Source organism: Lagopus muta, chromosome 1 (assembly GCF_023343835.1).
Source record: "Lagopus muta isolate bLagMut1 chromosome 1, bLagMut1 primary, whole genome shotgun sequence".
NCBI classification, from domain to species: domain Eukaryota; kingdom Metazoa; phylum Chordata; class Aves; order Galliformes; family Phasianidae; genus Lagopus; species Lagopus muta.
Genome location: NC_064433.1, coordinates 80,330,238 through 80,339,409, shown reverse-complemented (window position 1 = coordinate 80,339,409; position 9,172 = coordinate 80,330,238). Strand labels below are relative to the sequence as shown.

Here is a 9,172-nt window from a genome sequence, read left to right as displayed (position 1 = left end):
GTTCTGCTCACTAGGGATGCTCTTTTCACGCTTGCACTACCTAGTCAGTAACAAAGAGCCAGATCTCCTGTGGCCACTAAACTTCTTGGGATATTAGCCCCACAGTCTGTCTACAGTGTATCTTGCCTACCATGACATTTCTCTGGGAATAAACCCTTTTGAGCTGGTACACTTCAGTCCTAACAAAGCAGAACAATTTGGATTACACACCCATTGTTTTAGGAGACAATGGCTGAAATCTGGAGCTCCACACTCGGCTTTCACTCAGTCTGTCTTCTGTGGGAATACTGCCAGATGAAGAACTGATTGGAGAGGCGCTAATATTAGCACTGTGCTTCCACAGCGTTATTTGTTCAAAGACTTTGGAGTTTATTTATTAACCTAAAGTAAAGCCCGGGGGAAATCAGTGGACATTTTCACATTGACCACAAGGAGCTTTTGGATCAGAGCCAAAGATAAAGAAATAAGCAGGTTCTTGAAAATCTTGGTGTGTAGGCAAGAAGAATAATCCATTTCCTTCTGGGAGGTTTGCAGGAATGGAGATGTAGAAGTGAAACCACTTGTCCAGTGCTTCTTGGATAATCTTAGCATGACTCTAGGATAATGCACACATTTTAGGAAGATGCTGACTATGGAGTGAGTACATTCAGCGAAATGGGCTACACTTCAAATAGCAAATTCAAGCCATTTCAGGAAATTTTTTAATTTAAAGTAATCCCAAAGCATTACATGGATTTGGAGTAGCATGAATTAAAGACCAACGTCTTTTAATTGAATACAAAAAGCTCCCCTGTCTCTCTTCCATTTCTACCTTTCCCCTTCTTTGGTTTCTGTAGCTGCTATGTTTTACTTAGACATAATTGGAAACAAAATACAAACTCTTTCTATGAACCCAACCGGAACTCCAAAGAAATCAGCAATTAACAAGTTCACTTAAAGCAATCTGACTTAAGGACAGAAAAGGTGGATGAATAGGGCAGCAGTTGACGTGTCATGGCAGAAGGGATAAAAATCCAAATACTGGTTCCAGCTTCTCTTAGCTTAGGGAAAATTTGATCTCAACTCAAAACCTAGTGACTGACTTCCTCAGGTGCTGCCTTTTCTTCATAGGACAGGTCTGGCTCTAATCACAGCTCTCTAAACTGACTCTCAAATAGCTGAAAACCTAGATGCTCATTTGAATTATGGGGTGTGGTTTCTCATTTTGAATAGGCATAACTTAACCAGTGGTCAAGTTGGACCAGAATATGCCAGAGTGCAACAGGACTCTGCTCAGAGTTCTAAAATCAGAACAGGTTTGAAGAAGGAGTTGTTCAGTTCTACCTCCAGTAACTTCTGCTCTGCTATTGCATCCACTTTCCCAGGAGCTGCATCATGTGCATTGGCTATTGACTAATTCTTGCCTTCTCCCCATGGTCAAATCCTGAGGTCCCATTTTTTGACTGTTTATTTGTAAGTCTAGCAGCAAGTTCCTGGAGAGGAAAGGATCCTCCATTTCAATTTTGACTTTTTCTTTCAGTTGACTTTTTCTATTCTGTTAGTTAGTTTCACTTTTGTACGTCTTTACTAGTGTATATTAAACTATAGAGAAGTTTGAGCTGAAGTACATGCGGCATACATGATAAAGATGTTCTAAATGGCACTATGGACAAATCACTTTCCATCTATTTTCCACAAGCAAGGAGCAAAAGCAGTCCTCTGTCCATATTCGTAGCAAATCCCTCCTTACTTTTATTGGCAATTATTTTGTCTTGGCAGCAACAACCTGTCAAGTTTGGACCTGGCAGAAACCTTTTGATTTCTTGTGCAAGTAATTTAAAATCCTAATCTCTCTAGAGACTTTATTTTATGCTCCTAGATCTGTTGTCCTACTGTCTGCCCTCACTGATAGTTTTTTGCCATTGGTCTCCCTCCTGTAGAAAGGATGCCAGCTCAGGATATGCTGTGCTTTGGTCCTTCCTCATCCATTATAATCTGTTCTTCTGCTCACTGCTGTCTCTCTTTTTGCAACAACTTTAAGTGTGTAGCATTCCACTTCATAGCTATTGTATGGGAGCTGCTGAGCCATGGCCTGAACCTCTGATTGATCACCTGAGGCGAGCAGTGAGGCAGCCAGAGGAGCACAGCTGAAGGCAATTCACCTGTGCTGCTGGAAGGGGTGGAGCCAGGCTAGGTCCTCCTAGACCTATTTAAGAGCTGGCTACCAGTAGGGAAGGATCTCTTCTGGAGATCTGCTCTGCTGGAGTTTTGTGTGTGAGCCCAGGATAGGGGTAAGCCTTCTATTTATTCTCTTTTTGTTATTGTTATCTGCTTTGCCAAGCTCTCTTGTTTATTTCATAATTATAACATCTTAATATTCATTGATTATATAGCTATACATGGAAAAAGACCTCAGTGTTTCCTTCTTACACTGTTGCTGGCTCTCTAGATTATCTCATAGCTTAGGAAACCGGTTTAGCTTATGGTCTTGATTTTCCTAGGCTTCCTATCCTGATTCCTGACTTGTTGCTCCACTCTACCCTTTGGAAGATTAAGTAAACTAAGATAGGATTCAATTTTCAGTACAGACATATATGGATCTTAAAAATACTGTTGTGAGGCATTGGCAACTTAACCTTTGCTGAGGAGTTTAGAGCCCTTTCTCCAGCACACCCTATGGTTAGGATGAATAACCTAGCCCCAGCAAAGAGTAATGCAGTTCTTCACACTTGTGCTTCCTTTATCCCTTCTAAGGAAGCCTCTGTCCCCTTGACACAGTTCACCTCATTGGCTGCAATCATTAAAAGCGTTGGAAATAGGGTCTGAGACTTATGCAAACTCCTGCCTTAGGTGTCATGACCAATGAACCGATCAAAAATGCCAGCTCCTCTTAGAATGTCATCCTTGACTTTGTACCCCATGGCAGATCTGTCACTCAGCAGCCAAACATGTTAATACAGCTGAAGCCTTTAGGTGCACTTCTACCCTCAAAACTCAGTGGAGTTGCTGTCATCCTCCAACAGTTCAGTGGCCTAGATGAAATTAGCAGTCTAAATGCAGCTGCTAATAAAGATACTGTCGGTTTCAGAAAAAGCACCAGCTCCCTTCTGCTACCACATGTCCTCTTTGGCAGTTTGAGTCAACAAGGAGCTAACTGATGAGCAATGAGCGCAGCCTCCAAGAACAGGCCTTAACCCTTGAGTGGCAGTGCTGGAGACAGCAGCAGGGAAGTTCTCTGTTGCTGCTGCCTTCTGGGGTTAGGAGTTGATGTCGGTTCATACTTACTCATCACCAGAATCCAACAGAGCCACTTGTGTGAGCTTTTTCCTCTTCAGGAAGCTGCTTCTGTTGGTTCCAAATAGGTCTTCAGGAAAGGGCTGATCGGCAGAGCAGCCTCAGGAAAGATGGCAGGATCTGGGGCCAACAAGCAAGTGCAGCTTGTGGATGTCCTGATTGATTGATTTATTTATTTTAGGGGAGAATGTGTATCTTTCCTGCTCTGTTTATTACTATCAGATAGAATTTAGGTTGGGAAATTGAACTTGGATGGGCTGTGACAGAACAGAGCTCCTAAAAGGAGGAAACAAAGCTGGAGTACTGCTTGCAAAGTTTGTTGAGGAGTCTGTGGATATGAAGGCTGCATGTCGCTTCATTTCAACACCACTGGATCTCTGGCAGCACAAGCGCTCTCCGATTTTCATTCCTAGCAACAGCTCCAAATGGCCAGCTTTGGACTGAGTATTTAGGGGCTGGTGGCTCTCAGATTTCATCATCAACCATACTCTCTAGAAAAAGAAATATATATAGATTTGAATTTGCTGCACAAGACACGGACACTACAGTTTTCTGAAGCGTTTTTTCTCATAATCTAAGCTAACTCAAGACAGATTTCCTTCTGTGTTACAATCCAGTGGCTTAGATATAGAAACACTGCATGCACTGATGCCTAGGAATTCTATGATGTAACTTGGACTTGATAATTCTTTCTCTGCCCCTTTCATAGATTTTGCCACTGTAAACAAATTTTACAGCTGCTCTGTGCCTGTTACTGCGATGTAATTCTTCCTAGCAGCATGGAAAATTGGTGGGGCAAGTGATCACTATGCTGGTAAGCTTGGTATTTAGCAGTGCCATAACAAGAAAGGCAATTCTCTATAAAGCATCTGCTTCTCGCACCTCTGCTAGCACAAATATTGTATGGCTTTTTCTTTGTTGCAGCTCCATGCCTGTTGCAGTGTAGCCCAGTATAGTGATAATGGCACAGTGACTGATTGCAATAACAATTACGAACTGGATCTTCAGTGGTATGAATGGCAGATTAGTGTATCTTTTAACAGAAACATCTGACAAGACAGCCTCCATATTATGCCAAAGCTTAATCCAGGCTTAATTTCAGACACGCCAGAGTGATCGTATTGAAATAGCAAGATGTGATTCCTGCTCCAGCAGGCACGCTGGGAGGCCCGAGTACTCCACAAGCAGTGTGCAGCAGACCCTGGAGTGGCCGCGTAGCCGATTCACAGCTTATACACAACCTCCGCAACGACTCGGAGCTCTTTCTCGCCCTCCAGCTCATTTCCGAAGCCCGGGGCTTGCCAGCACTCCGACAGAGGACGGGGACGGGATGGGAGCGTCCCCGCGGCGAGGCCGGCGGCGCTCGGCCGCCTCCTGCTGGCCCCGGCGGGCAGCGCAGGCAGCCTTTGTTCGGGGCGCCAACGCAGCTGCCCCTTTATAATTTTTTCTTGATTACTTTTTTCTTTCTTTTTTAAACTTTCTTCTTTTCATTTCACCCTTTTTTTTTTTTCCTTTTTTCCTTTTTTTTTTTTTTCCTTTCTTTTTCTTTTCTTCTCTCCAACCTGACAAGTGATGTTGACATCTTAGCAGGTTTCTCACCGCAGCCCCTGCTGGTGAAAGGTGTCCACACTCTCTACTTATCTGCCTGGGGTTCCAAGGAAGCCCCAAGCCCATCTCAGAGCAGCATGATTTGCTTTCTCCTCTCCCCCCACAGTTCTTTTTCTAGAAGTTCATATTGCCTAAGAAACTGGGTAAAAGAAAAAAAAAAAAAGCATTAATCCTGTCCATTTGAGTCAGCAAACCTCTGATCCTCAGACACTTCCGCAACTATTTTAAAGGGGTTGCTTCAGTGGTTACACTAGACTGAGGTATCCGGGTAATTGGAGCTTGTGTTAGAGCTGGATGTAACTGCACAACAAAAAAGAGAGGAGACTGAATTGTTTTGAAACCAGAGGTTCCTTCCCTGACTTACCAAATTGCTGCCAGTGTTCAGATAGCTGGCCTTGGTGCAGGTCTGACCTTTTCCAAAGCTCAGAAGTATCTGTGCTGCATCTCCCATAGAGCCAGCTGAATATTTTGGGTTCAGTTGGATGTCCAGCCTTCTGTGATTTTGCAAGTTGTCCTGAACCAAATTGTATGGGCAGGTCCCAGCTGAGACTTCCAGGCTCTCTGAGATTGCCTCTAGAAACAGAGCAAGAAAACTGTCAGAAATGTATGACTGTCACCAGAAACCCTCAGACTGGCCCACTGTTGTGTTCTGCTTCAAAGAGTCCTAATGTCTGTTCGGTGCCTTGGTGTGCATTGAGAGGGAAGAACCACGGAACTTCTTGAGACAGAGCTGGCCAGGCACTTTCCTGCTGGCCGAGTACTGAGATGTAAGCTTTTGCACTCTCTGCACTTTTGTGCAGACATCAGACTCTGAGGCAAAGATCAACTCCTGTGAGGTTTGTGGGGAAAATACAGAGAAGTACCTGGAGATCTCTTTGAGAACTATTGCTCTTCAGAGAAAGGAAGTTCACAGGACACCTCTGTTTTGGGAATTCACTCACAGTGCATACCCTACAGCTGCTGGCAGAAAGCCTCTCTGTGGCCTCCTGATTACTGACAGAAGGAGCATCCCCTGCCTCCACTGTTTGGAGATAAAAATGCAAAATCCCATTACCCATGGATGCTTTCTGATGTTGTGCAGAAGCCTAAGGTATACATACACTGTTCAGTACATCATACTACCCAAAGGGATAGCATTTTTCAGAGCATTGTGTGAAGGCTGTTGCTTGTCACAAACCCTCTTCTGCTCCCAGATAAAGTGTTGTTACTTCTGTCTCAGACAAACCACCCTCAAGTTCTTCTATGTACTTCTGTGGGATCTTTGGCAGTACACAGAGCAAGAGACATGTCCAAACAAATTTTCTGTACGCTGATACTGAGGAAGAAAGTGAAGTGTCAAAATGTCAAGATTATGAGCCAAATGACAACTGCACTTGTTGAGATAAGAGCATAGAAATAGCCCACAGGTTCTCTCAAAGGCAGCATAGCACAGTAGTTCAATAGAACCATTCTAAGGGGCAAGTCCTGCTTGTATGTTCAATGATGTTATCTGCACCACCTCTGCCTCAGTCATTGCTAGGAGATCATAATGGCCAATCCTGCCTCTTAGGATAATGTCTAAGTTTTTAGAATGCTTTAATTACAGAAATGTGGTTTATAAACTCTTTCTCTCAGCTTGAACTCCCTACAGGTGTTAGTGGTGAAACTGGAGCTCTCTCCACAGGGCTGAATCTGTAGGCCACATTTATGTGATGGGAAACTGGACAGGACCACGGCAATAGTTACAGACACTGCTGGCCAAGAGGGATATCAAAAACAGATGTGTGCCTTTGGACAAGACCAGGAGAGCCACCTTTAGAGCAGCCATCCATTATCAGAGATATGTGAAGTGTAAGGAAACTCAGATTCCTCTGGAACCCGAAATGCCCATCTAGCAAGAGATGGAGAATCGGCTTGTAAGCTCCTTCATAGCACAGTGAGAAATTCAGCTTTTTCAAGACTCATCTAAAATTGAAAAGTGTCTCCAAAGGAATTGTTTGTTGCTTTGTTTGCAAAAAGTGCAAACGGCACATCAGAGAAGCAATAATGCCTTGGTGGATTGTTTGGCTGAACACTTAGTCAGAGTATATTGTAATGAGCCATATGCTAGCTTTGCATGGTATTACAGGGCAAGCCAGCTGCAATGTGCAGCTGATTAGTCTGGTTGAAAAAAAATCTTCGTTTTCCATAACAGGAGACCAGCAAAGGCAAGCATTCTGGCAGGTGCCAAACAGCCCCTCTGACTGCTTCTGTCATGTTGCTGTGGATCAGAACAAGCCAGGAGAGAAAAAGAACCTCTGCTTTATTTCTGTCCAAAGAAGGGAACCTCCTTTAGCCCTAGGCTTGTTTAACAGTAGCTGTTCACAAACCATACCCCTTTCACTTTCTTACAGAAGAGGTTTCCATCTCTCCCTGCAGCTGTCGCTCTTGTTGTCTCAGTCAGAGTTCAGTCATTCAGCCCTGAACTTAGTTGATGTGGTGGAAACCTTCTGTGAGATAAGAGGATATGGGCCAGGAAGAGATGGGTGCCTTCTGAAGTGCAAGATCACAAGACAGCACAGAAGCAAAGGTCCTTTTCCCCCACAGTCGATCTTTTGCTGTGGACAAAAGCTGACGCTTAGAAATCTGCTTTGAACTTCAGCTGTGCCAACTGCTGAATCAAGGATTTATGTGGCCGCCTTTTGAATGAACCAGAAGTTCCCATTAGAAGGAGCAAATGTGAATAGTTCTTTTAAGATTCAGGAGGGGGCTTAACATATGTGAAGGTTACTTCAGAAAGGCTGAAAAGAAGCCAAGAAGGTGTCTCAATTTTGGGGTGGCCACATGAGTTTGTCAGGCAAGCATCTGAAGTGCAACAGCACTACGAAGCAGAGGTAATTGAAGATAAATTGGGAGCGATGTGGGAAAACCTAAAGTATACCACATTTATGCCTGGCTGAGAAGCCTGGTTCAGTCTCATTAAAAGAAAGATTCCCCAAAGACAGGATTGTTTAAACTATTCTTATTTGATATGGTTATTAATGAGGAGGAGGAGGGAGCAAACTGCACATTAATGAACTTCGCAGACAGTAATACTCTGGGAAGCTCTGAGGGCTGCAGTGAGGAGAGATCATTGGCCAAGCAGAGTGCAGTACTACTGTTTTGTCAGTAAAATGCTGGAGCTTCTGAATATTTCATCCAAATCTTTCCAAATCCAGTGGGATCACAGGGTAGACACCTTGCACTGTTAGTGAAAATCAGGAAGATGAAAAAGCCTGTTTTCCTCTAAGTTCAGCATATGGTCTTAGCAGAAGACATGAGGTGGCTTGAGTGTTTGGGGGTTAGGGTGATGGTTTACAGGTATTTTACTTCACCCAGACAATTCCTCCTGTCACCCCCCTACACTCAGCTGAGTTTCTTGCTTCAAACTTCTGGTCAGTGGCCTCAGTGTCTCTATGGAGATGGGTGATGAGTGGTGTCTCCCAGGGGTAAGTGCTGGGGCCAGTACTCTTTAATATCTTCATCAATGACACCAACAGTGGCGTTGAGTGCACCCTCAGTGAGTTTGCAGATGACATCAAGCTGTGGACTGCAGTTGACACACCAGAGGGACACAGTGCCATCCAAAGGGACGTAAGCAGGCTTGAGCAGTGGGCCCAGGTGAATCTCATGGGAGAGCTCACTGCAAAAGAGAGCAGAGGACAGGCTGAGTTAAAGCTGCAAATGCCATAGAGCATGGCTGAACGGAAAGGCTGGGTGGGAAGGATGCACAGGAAGTGGAATGTCAACTGTGCTAAGCACCAGAACATCTCCTCTGAGTCTTAGCAAAGTGTTAAAATGAGACAAGTGCGGTTGGATGAACACCAGAAAGGTCCTGACATTTCAGAAATCCTTGGCTGTTTTGCCTTTAATCAATCTGTACTAAGCCTCAAATATGAAAAGAAGCGCTTATGGCAAAGGTGAATTTCATATTAAGAGTAAATTGCTTTGATGCTTGTCAATTTGCCAAGATTTTTATAGCAAGGAAATGATATCATTTTATATTATATCCTAGACTCTTGGCATGGCCCTAAAGGTCACATCGCACAACACAGCTCTCTTCCCTTTTTTCCAGCTGTTGTTCATACAACAAAAACATGGCAGGCACGAGTGGCATTGCTGCTGATTCTTGGTACCACTAGGAAAAAAGTCTCAACATCCTAGTTTGTTTACATTCTGGAGTTTTATTGTGAAGGTAGAATGAAAATGGACCATGAAAAGTTCATGGCCACTCTGCATGAATGTTGTCAAGTATTTCACAGATGTATTTATCTCCCTTCTCATTTAGTGGAGT

General features: G+C 43.9%; 1 long non-coding RNA gene across 1 annotated transcript; it reads left to right on the top strand.

Moving 5' to 3' along the window:
• The first annotated feature begins 2,229 nt into the window (after window positions 1–2,229).
• Window positions 2,230–7,326, top strand: LOC125687986 (uncharacterized). Its single transcript, XR_007374547.1, has 3 exons — window positions 2,230–2,270; window positions 3,983–4,087; window positions 4,198–7,326. It is a non-coding gene; the product is annotated as an uncharacterized LOC125687986 (long non-coding RNA).
• The last annotated feature ends 1,846 nt before the right edge of the window (window positions 7,327–9,172 follow it).